Source organism: Anolis sagrei, chromosome 3 (assembly GCF_037176765.1).
Source record: "Anolis sagrei isolate rAnoSag1 chromosome 3, rAnoSag1.mat, whole genome shotgun sequence".
NCBI lineage: Eukaryota > Metazoa > Chordata > Lepidosauria > Squamata > Dactyloidae > Anolis > Anolis sagrei.
This window is the reverse complement of record NC_090023.1, coordinates 26,378,701-26,391,738: the sequence shown is the minus strand read 5'-3', so window position 1 is coordinate 26,391,738 and position 13,038 is coordinate 26,378,701. Positions and strand designations below refer to the sequence as shown.

Here is a 13,038-nt window from a genome sequence, read left to right as displayed (position 1 = left end):
GGTGATCCCTTGCAGCCTGAGGATGATGGTTCTCCAAGTGCAGTGTCTTGATGGTGGATCCATAGGTGGCTATGGAGCCCTATTCTTGATCCGCATGTTCTCTTGCAGTGAGGACATCGATTCCAGGTACCTTATTGTCACCAGACTCATATTTCACCATGTTGCTGGCCACTCTGCAGGCATTTGGTGAAATATGAGCAATTCTTCCTGACCAGCCAACATAGTATGGATTCTCTAGAGCAGGAGTCTTAAACTTTTCCACTCATGACCCTTTTTAGCCTGAAAAATCATTACTTGACATCAGACATTTACTGATAACAAATCAGCATTTGCAGGGCTTGATAAAAAGGGTGATTTTTCTATTTGTGAAGTACATCTGAAGCTTTTTATGCAGAATCCACTGTAAAATACTGCACAACAGATTTATGTAAATGTCTAAAACAGTCATATGATGCCATTCAGAAAATGTTTAATCTTGCCAAATTTTTCAGGACCCCAAAATTTTGCTAAAAACACTCAATTTGGGGTCTGGATGCACAGTTTAAGAAGCAGTGTTATACAGCACTTTCTTGCTTCCTATACTGCTTCTTGCAGACAATATTGTGGCATAAATATATTTGGAGTCATGCAGCATCAGAAGCAGGTGTTTTGGACTTCAGCTCCCAGAAATCCCAGCCATTTTACCACTGCAACAATTGCAAGAGTGGAATTCCAAAACATCTGGAGGAGCAGAGTTTGAGAAACACTGACCTAATATGGAATGAGGATGAGGTTGGAAATTACTGTGGTCTAAACCAGAGCTTTTTTGCCATTCGCCATTTCACGGCACAGTAATTCAGTTTTATTACCAGACCAGAGGTTAAAGCAATCTCTTATAGGACACATACATAAACCATAATAACTAAAATGTATGAGGAGACAACGTATCTCATGAAAACCTTTTCATGTATATTTTTAAAAATATATGATTTGTAGGATAACATATATTTTCAAGATTTTGTCATTTTTCGTTATGTTCACATGACACACACACATATTGCAGCTGACACATTAATATGTCACAACACACAGCAATAGCAGTGGACATTTTAACAGGATGGCAGAATGTAATCTGATTGCAGAAGATGGATAGGGGCAAAGAGAGAAAGGAGAAGTCTGCAAATCCTTGGTAAAATCATGCCCCATGAAACCACAGTGGGTATGGAAACAACTGAGGTCACTGAGGTATTGTGAGAAACAAAACAGAAAGAGATTGCAGTCAAGGCAACTAAAGTTATTGGCTTTGTTATGGAAAATACTAGCAATTCCAGGAATTACTACTGGTTTTGTTATGGTGAGTTATTAGAAAACACTCCAGGTCTCCCTCTGAAGTGGAAAAAATACAGATTTATTTTGCTGGGACCTCAGGTGGATCACTCCAATACAAATTCCCGAAGACCCCATACGGTCTTTGAACAAAGTATTTAATAATAATATACTTTATTTATATTCTGCCCTATCTCCCTGAGGGAACTCAGGGCAGATTACAGTACACATATATGGCAAACATTCAATACCATTATATTTATTTATTTAGAACTTTTATATCCCGTTCTTCTCTACCTCCGCAGAGGGACTCAGAACGGCTAGCAGCAAAATTCAATGCAATACAATAAAAAACATCATAAAAAAACACACACAATAAATAAGTTCTAAAATACATATAAAAGAGAATTCATCACGTTAAAAACAACATCCAACTCAGTCCAAAATGTTGTGGTCAAATAACTTTTAATATATTCCGTATCATCCATACAAAGCCAGGATTTTAGCTGCTTTCTGAAGGACAGGAGAGAGGGGGCAGACCTACAATGAACAAAGGCAGGCAGTACAGGCTTCCCATCTTTTCCCATCTCTGGCATCTGGAGGCTGTGCTGGACTCCAGCCATGGTTTTTTTTTTGGGGGGGGGGGTTGGTGTCACACCATCTTCCATGGTGAGGAGCTTTGTTGTCCTTAGACGCACTCCCAATCAAAATGCCAGCATGTCTACATGGGCACCTTTTATTACCTTCTTGTCAAAGCGGTACCTATTTACTCGTACTTCTCTTTTTGAACTGCTAGGTGAGCAGAAGCTGGGCCGACGGTTGGGAGCTCACCCTAAACTGGCCTTGAACTGTCAAACCTTTGATTGGCAAGATTTTCTGCAGCTGGCGGTTTAACCCACTGTGCTAAAGCCCAGCCTGAATGGTACAGGAAAATCAGCCAAGGTGACACCTACAAAGCACTAACTTTTCTCTTAAAAAAGAACATACAATTCATGTCCTGATCAGGTGGCGCCCCCTACTGTCTCACACAGCATCATACAGGTGAAAATGTCTGTATGATCTTACTGACCCCTTCAGTTTGATCTGGAGGGAGTGTGCCACATATAAATTTAATATAAAAAATGCTAAGAGTAATATGCAAGAAGCCACTAAAAGTTAAACTCTTCATACATATGTATATGCTCATATAAAAATATCTCTGCAAGTTTAAAAATCTTCTTCCTGACAATAAATTTTATATGTGTAAGGAGTTTTGTATGGAGAGAGGGAATTAATTTTGTGATCTTCACGCTGCACACAGGAGAGGTATATTGCAGCAAGTACATCATGTGGGTCAGGTGAGTATGGAGTTTGACTCCAGGAATAAGGTATCTGCTCTGTGTGTGACTTATACCTGTATATAGTAATATCTCATACAAGGTCTTATATTCAATTTTGAGGTATAGAGTGCTCAAGGAAGTTTTCTGCCTGGACATGTAAGCTGCTGATTGGTTTATTGGTTATTAACCTTGATATATGGCACCCAACTCCCTATTAGAAGTATAGAGAACATTCATGTATTTCCCAATATCTGTTACCTCAAACAATTTTGTATTGCCCAAATATTTAGTATGTTCACTGTATAGATGTTAGGAAATTTTGCATTAGTTCATGTTGTTTATATAGATTTTATTGGTTTTTTAAAATAAATATGTCATTTTAAAGAAATGTAAAAAGGAAAAAGCAAATATTTAGTATATTTTGCAGACCACTCAAATTAATGAAACGTGTGTACTCTTTCAATGTTCTGGCAGACAGATGAAACCATTGTCTTACTGACTGTATAAATAGCTCTGCCAACTTAAATATGTGTTGCATCTTGATTTTGCAACATTAATTTACCAAAGTCTTGCCTAACTGGATCTTTCAAGTAGGTCACTGCAAAACACCAGGATATCTTTTGAAGTTGCTATATGAGTGAGTCAAGTTTTCCCCCTGGAAGGATCAAATAATACTGTTTAAATCTGTCCAAACCTGAATAGAGCCCTCTTACTCAACTAAAGTTAACTGTTAGCTTACAGATACCAAATAATTTTGTTTTCAGAAGGTTTTGAAGAACTGTTACTTAACCAAAAAATATTGCCTGTTTGTGAACCAAAATCTCCATACAAAGAATTTGATTATTTATTCCACTGATACCAGCTCAACAGTACAATGCTATTCATTTACATTCAGAAGTAAATCCTACCCTATTCTCTAATCTTATTCCAAGGTAAATGCGTATGGCTACAGCAAAAAAGTTCATCAAACTATGTCTGAGTTTTCCTTTATGTTTTGTTGATATAATGCAACTTTAGCTCAACTTTCCACAGAACCAGTAAAGATTCGGCTTCAACAAAACAGATTTTAAAAAATAATTTGGATGATTTAATTATTTAATGGAGCCCCCGGTGGTGCAGTGGGTTAAACCCCTGTGCCGGCAGGACGGAAGACCAACAGGTCGCAGGTTCGAATCCGGAGAGAGGCGAATGAGCTCCCTCTATCAGCTCCAGCTCCTCATACGGGGACATGAGAGAAGCCTCCCACAAGGATGATAAAAACATCAAATCATCTGGGCGTACCCTGGGCAACGTCCTTGCATACAGCCAATTCTCTCACACCAGAAGCGACTTGCACTTTCTTAAGTCGCTCCTGACACAACAAAAACATTTTTTTTAATTGAGACCCAAATTAGGATATTTATTCAAGCCTAGTTGAACTGACCCACAAGCAGCCATTGCTTCAAAGCTGCAGAGAAACAATCAAAACCTCTAGCCTGATACAACAGAAGACACATTTTATTTAAAAAACCCCAAAGAAGTCCCAAAGATTGGGCAGTGCTTATTACTTCTGCCACTCCTGAAACCACCTCAGGCTTTCAAGGCTGAGTCTCTGGCTTGCCACTGTGGAAGTTCAGTGGGGTGTGCTTCCCTTCCTTCATCAGCTTCTTCCTCTGTTCTGTGATGGCTATCAGATGCTTAATCCTTTTGTGCATGGTGTTGCACTCAGTCAGGTCCTCCATCTCCAGGCAGCACTCCCTCTTGGCCTGTGTCTGGCCGATGCCCTCGGAGTACTCCAGCCACTCCTTCTCGAAGGCATGGCACAGGCTGGGCCTCTGGTTGGGCTGCCTGCTGTTCTGGTTCAAGAACCCACCGGTTGAGGTCAATGCCCAATTGGTCCTGAAGGTTGAAGATTGGCATAGCTGTGACAGCGAGCCTCCTCTGCCTCCCTCAGCTGTTCTTGCTGGACTTTTCTGACCGTTTGGATGATTTCAAACCATTGTGTTGTACAGTATTTGTTAATAGCCTCTTTGTAATAAAATACCGTCATTGATACCAATAGTTTACATTCTTAACATATTTTTCATTTATGTCTTGATTCAAAGGTCTTTTGAACTTTATAGCAAAGGAAGAATATTTGCAATTGTGACCTTTCTCTGTTACTTGATTTAATAAAGTTAACTGTTAGCTTACAGATACCAAGGGAAATAAGACAGGCCCCGTCCCTCCCCTCCTTTCGTAAGAGCTTGAAGAGCTTGAAGACCTGGTGGTTTCAACAAGCCTTTGAAAATGACCAGTTCTAACTCAGCCCCACACATTGTCTAATACGGCCTTATTCATCCTACCAGTTACCCAGATTCTTTCCTCTAATCGGCTCTGGAATGAACAGCCACAAACCCGTACCTAATATTATTGTTGCCTGCCATAGCATTGCACTTAATTCCTGGGCCCCCTAGAATTTTTGGGCTTGCACAAATCTTGGCTCGGCCTTTTAAATTTTTAATTGCCTTGAAAAGGCAGGATTACTTTTAATACATGTGTGTTATGGCGACAATTTTTATGCTTATATTTTGTTTGTTAATCTTATAGTTATGTTGTTTTTACTCTGTATGTTTTTTGATGTTACTTGGGAACCGCTCTGAGTCCCCTCAGGGAGATGGAGGGGTATATAAATAAAGTATTATTATTATTATTATTATTATTATTATTATTATTATTATATTGATTTATGGTTATATCTTCTCACTATACTATCTGAACGTTTTATGGTAGGTTCTTTGAAATAAATGATTGAGGAGGGTATTTTTTCACTATTTAATGAGTTTCTTTCTTCCAAAGCACTATAAAAGGCATTGCAGAATATAAAAGAAAAAGCAGCAGATCCTGGCTTGTTGACTTAGAATCTGTACGAAGCTTGTGGTTCATCAGGCCAAACTAGTTGATGGTTATTGTTATTGTTCATTCGTTCAGTCGTTTCCGACTCTTCGTGACTTCATGGACCAACCCACGCCAGAGCTCCCTGTCAGTCGTCACCACCCCAAGCTCCTTCAAGGTCAATCCAGTCACTTCAAGGATATCATCCATCCATCTTGTCCTTGGTCGGTCCCTCTTCCTTCTTTCTTCCATTTTCCACAGCATAATTGTCTTTTCTAAGCTTTCCTTTCTTCTCATGATGTGGCCAAAGTACTTCATCTTGGCCTCTACTATTCTTCCCTCCAGTGAGCAGTCGGGCTTCTTATGTTTTCCATATTTGCTGGCATATGGCATGCATCACTTTGACAGCATCCTCTTTCAAGATTTTAAACAGTTCAGCTGAGATCCCGTCATCTCCTGCTGCCTTGTTGTTAGCAATGCTTCTTAAGGCCCATTCAACCTCACTCCTCCGGATGTCTGGTTCAAATTCACTCACCACACCATCAAAACTATCCTCAATATTATTATCCTTCCTATACAGATCTTCTGTATGGCTTGATGGTTATATGGAACAAAAAAAACCTTTAACACTTTCCCTTAGCAGACTAGGTCCCATGGTAGCGCAGTAGGTGAAACCACTAAGCTGCTGAACTTGCTGACCAAAAGGTTGATGGTTCAAATCCGGGGAGCAGGGTGAGCTCCCACTGTTAGGCCCAGCTTCTGCCAACCTAGCAGTTTGAAAACATGGAAATGTGAATAGATCAATAGGTACTGCTCCGGCAGGAAGGTAACAGCACACCATGCAGTCCTGCTGGCCACAAGACCTTTGGACAACATCACCTCTTCAGGTTAGAAATGGAGATGAGCACCACCCACCAGAGTTGGAAATGACTAGACTTAATGTCAGGGGAAACCTTTGCCTTTATCTTACCTATCAGACCAGGAGCCTCCTGGTTTCTATTATTTTCAAAGTCATAGGGGCATGGCAAGTAGCACACCTGGAATAACGTAAAAGGAGACCTTTCAAACTTTTAACTTGTTGGTTACAGTACCATTTTGAGTTTTGCATTTGGTTTGGTGAATTCACATCAGACAAGCCTGATTTAGGGCCTTTTCACACAGACATATAATCCAGAATATCTGCTTAGATCTGAGTCCACACTGCCATATAACCCAATTCAAATCAGCGAATGTGGGTTTTTATATAGCTGTGTGGAAGGGGCCTTAGATACCACCCCCCTCAAAAAAACAAACAAACATATAGCTAAAGGAAATCAGAAAGGAAGTGGCATCAATTTATTACTGAAATGTAATTAAGCTGTATTTAAGATTCATAATTTTATTCTGCTTTGGGTCTTGATCCAGTGAGAAAAGTGGAATAAAAAAATCATTTTCATTATTACTGTTGTTCCTCTGAAATAATCTGAAGTTACTGTAGGTCACGGATGGGAACTGTGCAGTATTCCAGGTGTCATTGAACTGCAGCCAACCACTTTCAGGTAAATTAAGTCCGTACTTCCTTATAAACTCAATAAAAGCAACTGAAAAGGAGATAAAGAATTTTGAAAAAAGTGGAATGAAGAATAGAGATATAAAGGCTCTTCAGGGAGCAAAGAAGAAGAAGTTCAACCTGAGAATAAAGGCAGAGAGGAGATCTTTTAGGGACAACCAGAAATTGCAAGGGGCCTGATCAATTGAGAATAGATCCATAAGCAAAACACACCACGATATTAATAACTGGGCAAAAAACCACAACAGAAATGCCTTATTGAGGCAGAATAATGTAAAGCCTCTTATCAACATCTATCGGCACAATCATAAGGAATACTGGGAGTTGCAGTCAAATATCTGGAGGGACATATATTTCCCATTCCTGATATAAACAATTCCACTAGTTGGCATGAGCACACACTTCGCTTTTCTGGAATGATACATTCCAGATAAATTGCCAGATATTCCTCGCTGAGATTGCAGAGTAATAGTCATTTGGTGTTTGGATCCAAACTTTTACCTATTTGGAGTGCTTTAGACCACCTAATAATGCTGAGATTCAGACCTGAACTCTAATTTTCTGATTTTCTCCAATGCTAATGTATGGTGTGTCTGATGTCTTTAGAACAGTTTGACTATTTTATTTTTATTGGGGAACATGCAACCTTTGCCCTTACCAAAATTGTGTAGGGACGCAGGGATCTTCCATTGCCAAGGACTATACTTAAATCAGATTAAACATCAAGGAGGTCTTCTTATGCCAATAGCTTTTTCATTCTCCCTCCCTCCCTTTCCATGCTTCCTTCTTTCCATACATCCATTCATCTCCCTCTCTCTTTCCTTCCTTCCATCCATCCATCCATCCTTCTCCCTCTTCCCTTCCCCCTCCTTCCTTTCCATACATCCATCCTCCTTCCTTCCTTCCTTCCTTCCTTCCTTCCTTCCTTCCTTCCTTCCATACTACCCTCCTTCTCCCTCTCTCCTTCTTTCCTTTTTTTCCCTTCCATCCATTCTTCCTTTTCTCTCCCTCCTTCACTTCCCTCCTTCCCATATATCCATCCTTCACCCTCTCCCCTTCCTTCTTTCCTTCTCCCTCCTTCCCTTCTTTCTTTCCTTCCTTACCATACATCTACCCTTCTCCCTTCCATCGTTTTTCCATCCTTCCTTACCATACATCCATCCTTCTCCCTCTCCCTCCTTTCTTTCCATCCATCCTTCTCCCTTCCATCCTTCCTTCCATACGACCTTCCTTCTACCTCTCTTTCTTTCCTTCCTTTTTCTTTCTTCCATCCATTCTTCCTTCCTTTTCCCTCCCACCTTCCTTTCCATCCATCCATCCATCCTTCACCCTCTCCCCTTCCTTCCTTCCTTCCTTCCTTCCTTCCTTCCTTCCTTCCTTTCTTCCCATACAGCCATCCTTCTCCCTTCCATATAAACGTCCTTCCTTCCTTCCTTCCTTCCTTCCTTCCTTCCTTCCTTTTTCTTTCTTCCATCCATTCTTCCTTCCTTCCTTCCTTTTCCCTCCCTCCCTCCTTCCTTTCCATACATCCATCCTTCACCCTCTCTCCTTCCCTCCCTCCCTCCCTCCCTCCTTCCTTTCTTTCCATACATCCACCCTTCTCCCTTCCATCCTTCCTTTTTTCCATCCTTCCTTCCATACAGCCATCCTTCTCCCTCTCCTTCCTTCCTTCCTTCCTTCCTTCCTTCCTTCCTTCCTTCCTTCCTTCCTTCCCATACATTCATCCTCCTCCCTTCCATCCACCCATCCTTCCTTCCTTTCTTTTCATCCTTCCTTCCCGCCATAAAGCCACCCTTCTCCCTGTCTCCTTTATTTCCTCCCTCCCTCCCTCCCTTCCTTCTATGGCCCTTTGCTTTCTGGTACTTTAATGCACACAAACTTTCTTTCAGGTACAAAAACGGTCACAAATATTGTCTGTAAAAATGATGTGTGTGAGGTTTCCATAAAACATGATGAGATATCCCAGCATTTCACTAAACTTAGCAGCTGTTAGAAATTGTGGGAGTTGAAGTCCAAAACACCTGGAGGGCCCAAATTGGCAAAGGAATGATAGAAGCATCCTTTGTATGTCTTCAGAAGAATCAGGCCGCCTTGGGTGAGAATCTAGGCCACAGCTTCCTTCATGTTGCTGTGGCAACCACTACACACTCTGCTTCAGGAGAGCCTGCCTTCTTAGAAGAGAAGACAGGTAAAAGCAGAGGAGCGAGGAGAAGCCGGGGACTCATTTGGGGCCTCATTAGGGTGGGGAAAAGGCTATGGAGGGAGCTATTAACCCCCTCAGAAATTTGGGAGAAGTGTGCAACCCCTTCTGAAGTCATTCAGTGGCTTATTTAAGGGTTTTGACTCTTTACTCCTTTAGACAGAGATTGACTGTCTTCAATTAATCTCCATTGCTAATATTACCTGTATGTGTTTTTGGAGGGGGGGCACCTTGTATTGATAGTCACTCAAAACTGGGGAACCCTCTCTTTTAAGGTATACATGCTTTAACACAGGCATAGGCATCTTTGCCTATGAATCCACCAGGACTTTGAGATCTTCCAGGGAGACCCTGCTCTCGATCCCGCCTGCTCCTCAAGCTCGGCTGGCGGGGACGAGAGGTAGGGCCTTCTCGGTGGTGGCTGTGGAACGCCCTTCCTACGGACATTAGACTAGCACCATCTCTAATGGTAATCCGCAAAAAAGTGAAGACCTGGCTGTTTGAGCAGGCGTTCGAATAATTAGTGCAATTATTGGTTAATGAACACTGGAATGGAACAATGGATGACGAATCTGGAACATGTTTTTGATGACGAGACAACAGTGAATGGGTATTGTAGTAACTGTTTATTAATTGTGTAATGTGTTAGGTTGTTAACTGTTTCTATACTGTAGCACTGAATTTTTGCTGTTCGCATTTGTTGTGAACCGCTGTAAGTCGCCTTCGGGCTGAGAACAGTGGTATATAAGTAAGGTAAATAAATAAATAAATAAAATAATAAATAGGCAAACTTCGGCCCTCCAGGTGTTTTGGACTTCAACTCCCATCATTCCTAACAGCCGATAGGATGTTAGGAATGATGGGAGTTGGAGTCCAAAACACCTGGAGGGCCGAAGTTTGCCCATGGCTGCTTTAAGAAGTAATCCCTCTTCTATAAAATCCAGATTATCTGCTTTGAACTGGATTATATGGCAGTGTAGCCTCATACAATCCATTTGAAAGCAGATAATGTGGATTATCTGCTTTGATAATCTGAATTATATGGCAGTGTAATACTATACAATGCTATAAAACTCTATTGACTTGATATTAATATTGAAATACAGTAATTAAAAGCAAGTTAGGGCAAACATAGCATAAATTGTATACTTTGGGGGGGAGGGGTGCAAAAAAAATAATAATTTCAGAATTATAGGGTGTATACATGAGTTGGGGTTTGCAGAAAATGTTATAAACTCTTGAGGGTGTATTGTTTTGTCTAGTTTTTTAAAAAATATATAAAATTGTATATATGCATAAATTTATTTTTAAAATGCAAAAAGAAAACAATTCCTGAATTACACATTAAATTGGAGTCCAAAACATCTGGAGGGCCAAAGTTTGCCCATGGCTGCTGTAACAAGTAAGCCCTCCTCTATACTGCCATATAAAATCCAGATTATTTGTTTTGAACTGGATTCAGTGGATTATCTGCTTTGATAATCTGAGTTATATGGCAGTGTAATACTATAAAACTCTATTGACTTGATATTAATATTGAGCTTTCCAAACTTTTAATGTTGGTGATATGCTTTTTAGACATGCATCCTTTCGCGATATGGTAATTCAGTTTTACTAGCAAGCCAGAGGTTAAACCAACCCCTTATAAGAGTTTCATACAATATGTATATGTGTATGTGTATATGTGTGTGTGTGAATGATCTATGACACGTTTTATATATAAATTTCACATGATTTTTACATAATATATAAACGAGGTTTGGAAATGTATCTGCTACAGTTGATTCTTGTATAGTTTCCTCCATGGACTCTCCAAGTGGTTCATCACAAACGTCAACAGATTTTCTTTTTTTAATTAGAAACATCCATTTAGTGGTAATTGTTGCACCTCAATCAACAAATTGTGCAAATTATAAAGGTTATAGTAGTATCTCTACATTTGAAGAGCACCAGTATTTAATTTCTATAGTGACTCTTTTTAAACAGAGGCAGTATGGCCTTCACAGGGCTGCTTTGTGCATACCTGTCTGGCTGAAGGGGATTGGACTAGATGCCCTTTGAGGGTCTCTTTCAACTCTGGTGAAGTGTAGACCACCTGGGAGTCCAGTGGAGTCTCCACCTCTGGAAGTTGTTGAACCGAAGCTGGATGGCTGTCTGTTGGGAGGGCTTTGATACTTTTCCTTCCTGGCTGAAGGAGGTTGGGCTGGATGCCCTTTGTGTTTCTTCCGGTGGGGACAGGGAAGGGGAGCATTTTTTATGCAACACGCCTGTATACTACAGGCAACACACTAGTGTGTCCCAACACACCATTTGGAAAGCTCTGTATTAGAGCCTTATACATTTTTGGCACACATTTTTGTGGGGTTTTTTTGTTTTGTTTTGTTTGAAACATTTTCCATGCAACTGACATTTTGCACACAAATCTACCTTTTGCAAAATTTAGCAAGATTTTAATCTGTCTCAAACTTCTGAAACAAACCTTCAGTGCAGCCACCAGCAGAAAAATACAGAGAAAGCTCAATCAGAGTAGCTGAGAAAAATAGTTGTTATTATTTATTTATATACTGCTCCTTTCTTAAATGGGATTCATGTTTTGTGCTTCATTTAAGAAAAGAGCATGTTCCTCTGAACATGAGGAAGAACTTCCTGACTGTGAGAGCCATTCAGCAGTGGAACTCTCTGCCCTGGAGTGTGGTGGAGGCTCCTTCTTTGGAGGCTTTTAAGCAGAGGCTGGATAGCCATCTGTCAGGGGTGATTTGAATGCAATATTCCTGCTTCTTGGCAGGGGGTTGGACTGGATGGCCCATGAGGTCTCTTCCAACTCTTTGATTCTATGATTCTATGATTCTATGATAAGTAAATAAAGTAAAATAAGTAAATAATAGTACATGCAGCTGAGATATAAAACAGTAATATAAGTATGACAGAACAGGTTATATCAGTAAAAATGGTCAAAGGTCCACATCACCTGCTTGAAAGTCAATAAAAGTGATATCTGGGTGGACTGTCTCAGGAAAATGTGGAAGTTTTGTATCATAATAGAAAAGATGCCATCCTTTGTATCTATCCCTGGGAATAACAACAAACAAACAAACAAACAAACAAAACCATAGTGGCACCTGTAAAATTTATCTTTGCAGTTTGGAAAAGTCTTCATTATGTAGGTGACAGTATTTATTTAAAATATAGTAGCAACTGCCCGAGGCATTCACATTCAGAACATTGGTTCAGAACATAAATCCTGGAAATGATCTGGTAACCAGCCTAAATAGTTTAGCATGGGATTTGATGATCTGAATTGTTGGCACCAAGTAATTTGGAAAGTTCACTTAATTAGGGCAGCCACTCTTAGAATGTATTAAATTATACTATGACATAATCTAATATGTATCTTGCTGTACTACATTCTGTATTGCATCCTGTTTTTTCGTTTACATCTGTAATAATTTGAGATGTAAATTAGCAACATATCTCTCAGCCCATCTCTTTTTGCAGATAACAAATAGCTGTTTGGTTCTTTTCATATTCTACTTTCAAACAGTTTTCAAATTAAATTAGGAGGAAAGTTTATTAAAAACATTGAAGAATTTGGGCAGAATATTTATTGAAATATTTAAAAATAACTTTAAAAAAGCATTCCTCCCCCCGTGTTGGAGCATGTAAGAAATCCGTTTGTATGTGTGTCAACTGTAAAATAAAATGCACCAAGTTGATTGATTGGGCTACACCTGGGGAGCTGGCTGAGCTTGGAAGTTTTGGATACTATTACATTTTTATTCAGGTTTGAGCTGTGCAGGTGCTTGGAGAGAATC

At 40.0% G+C, this 13,038-nt stretch overlaps 1 pseudogene; it reads right to left on the bottom strand.

The window, feature by feature from the left end:
* Positions 1-4,201: 4,201 nt before the first annotated feature.
* Positions 4,202-4,637, bottom strand: LOC132770276 (NADH dehydrogenase [ubiquinone] iron-sulfur protein 5 pseudogene; annotated as a pseudogene).
* Between the last annotated feature and the right edge of the window lie 8,401 nt (positions 4,638-13,038).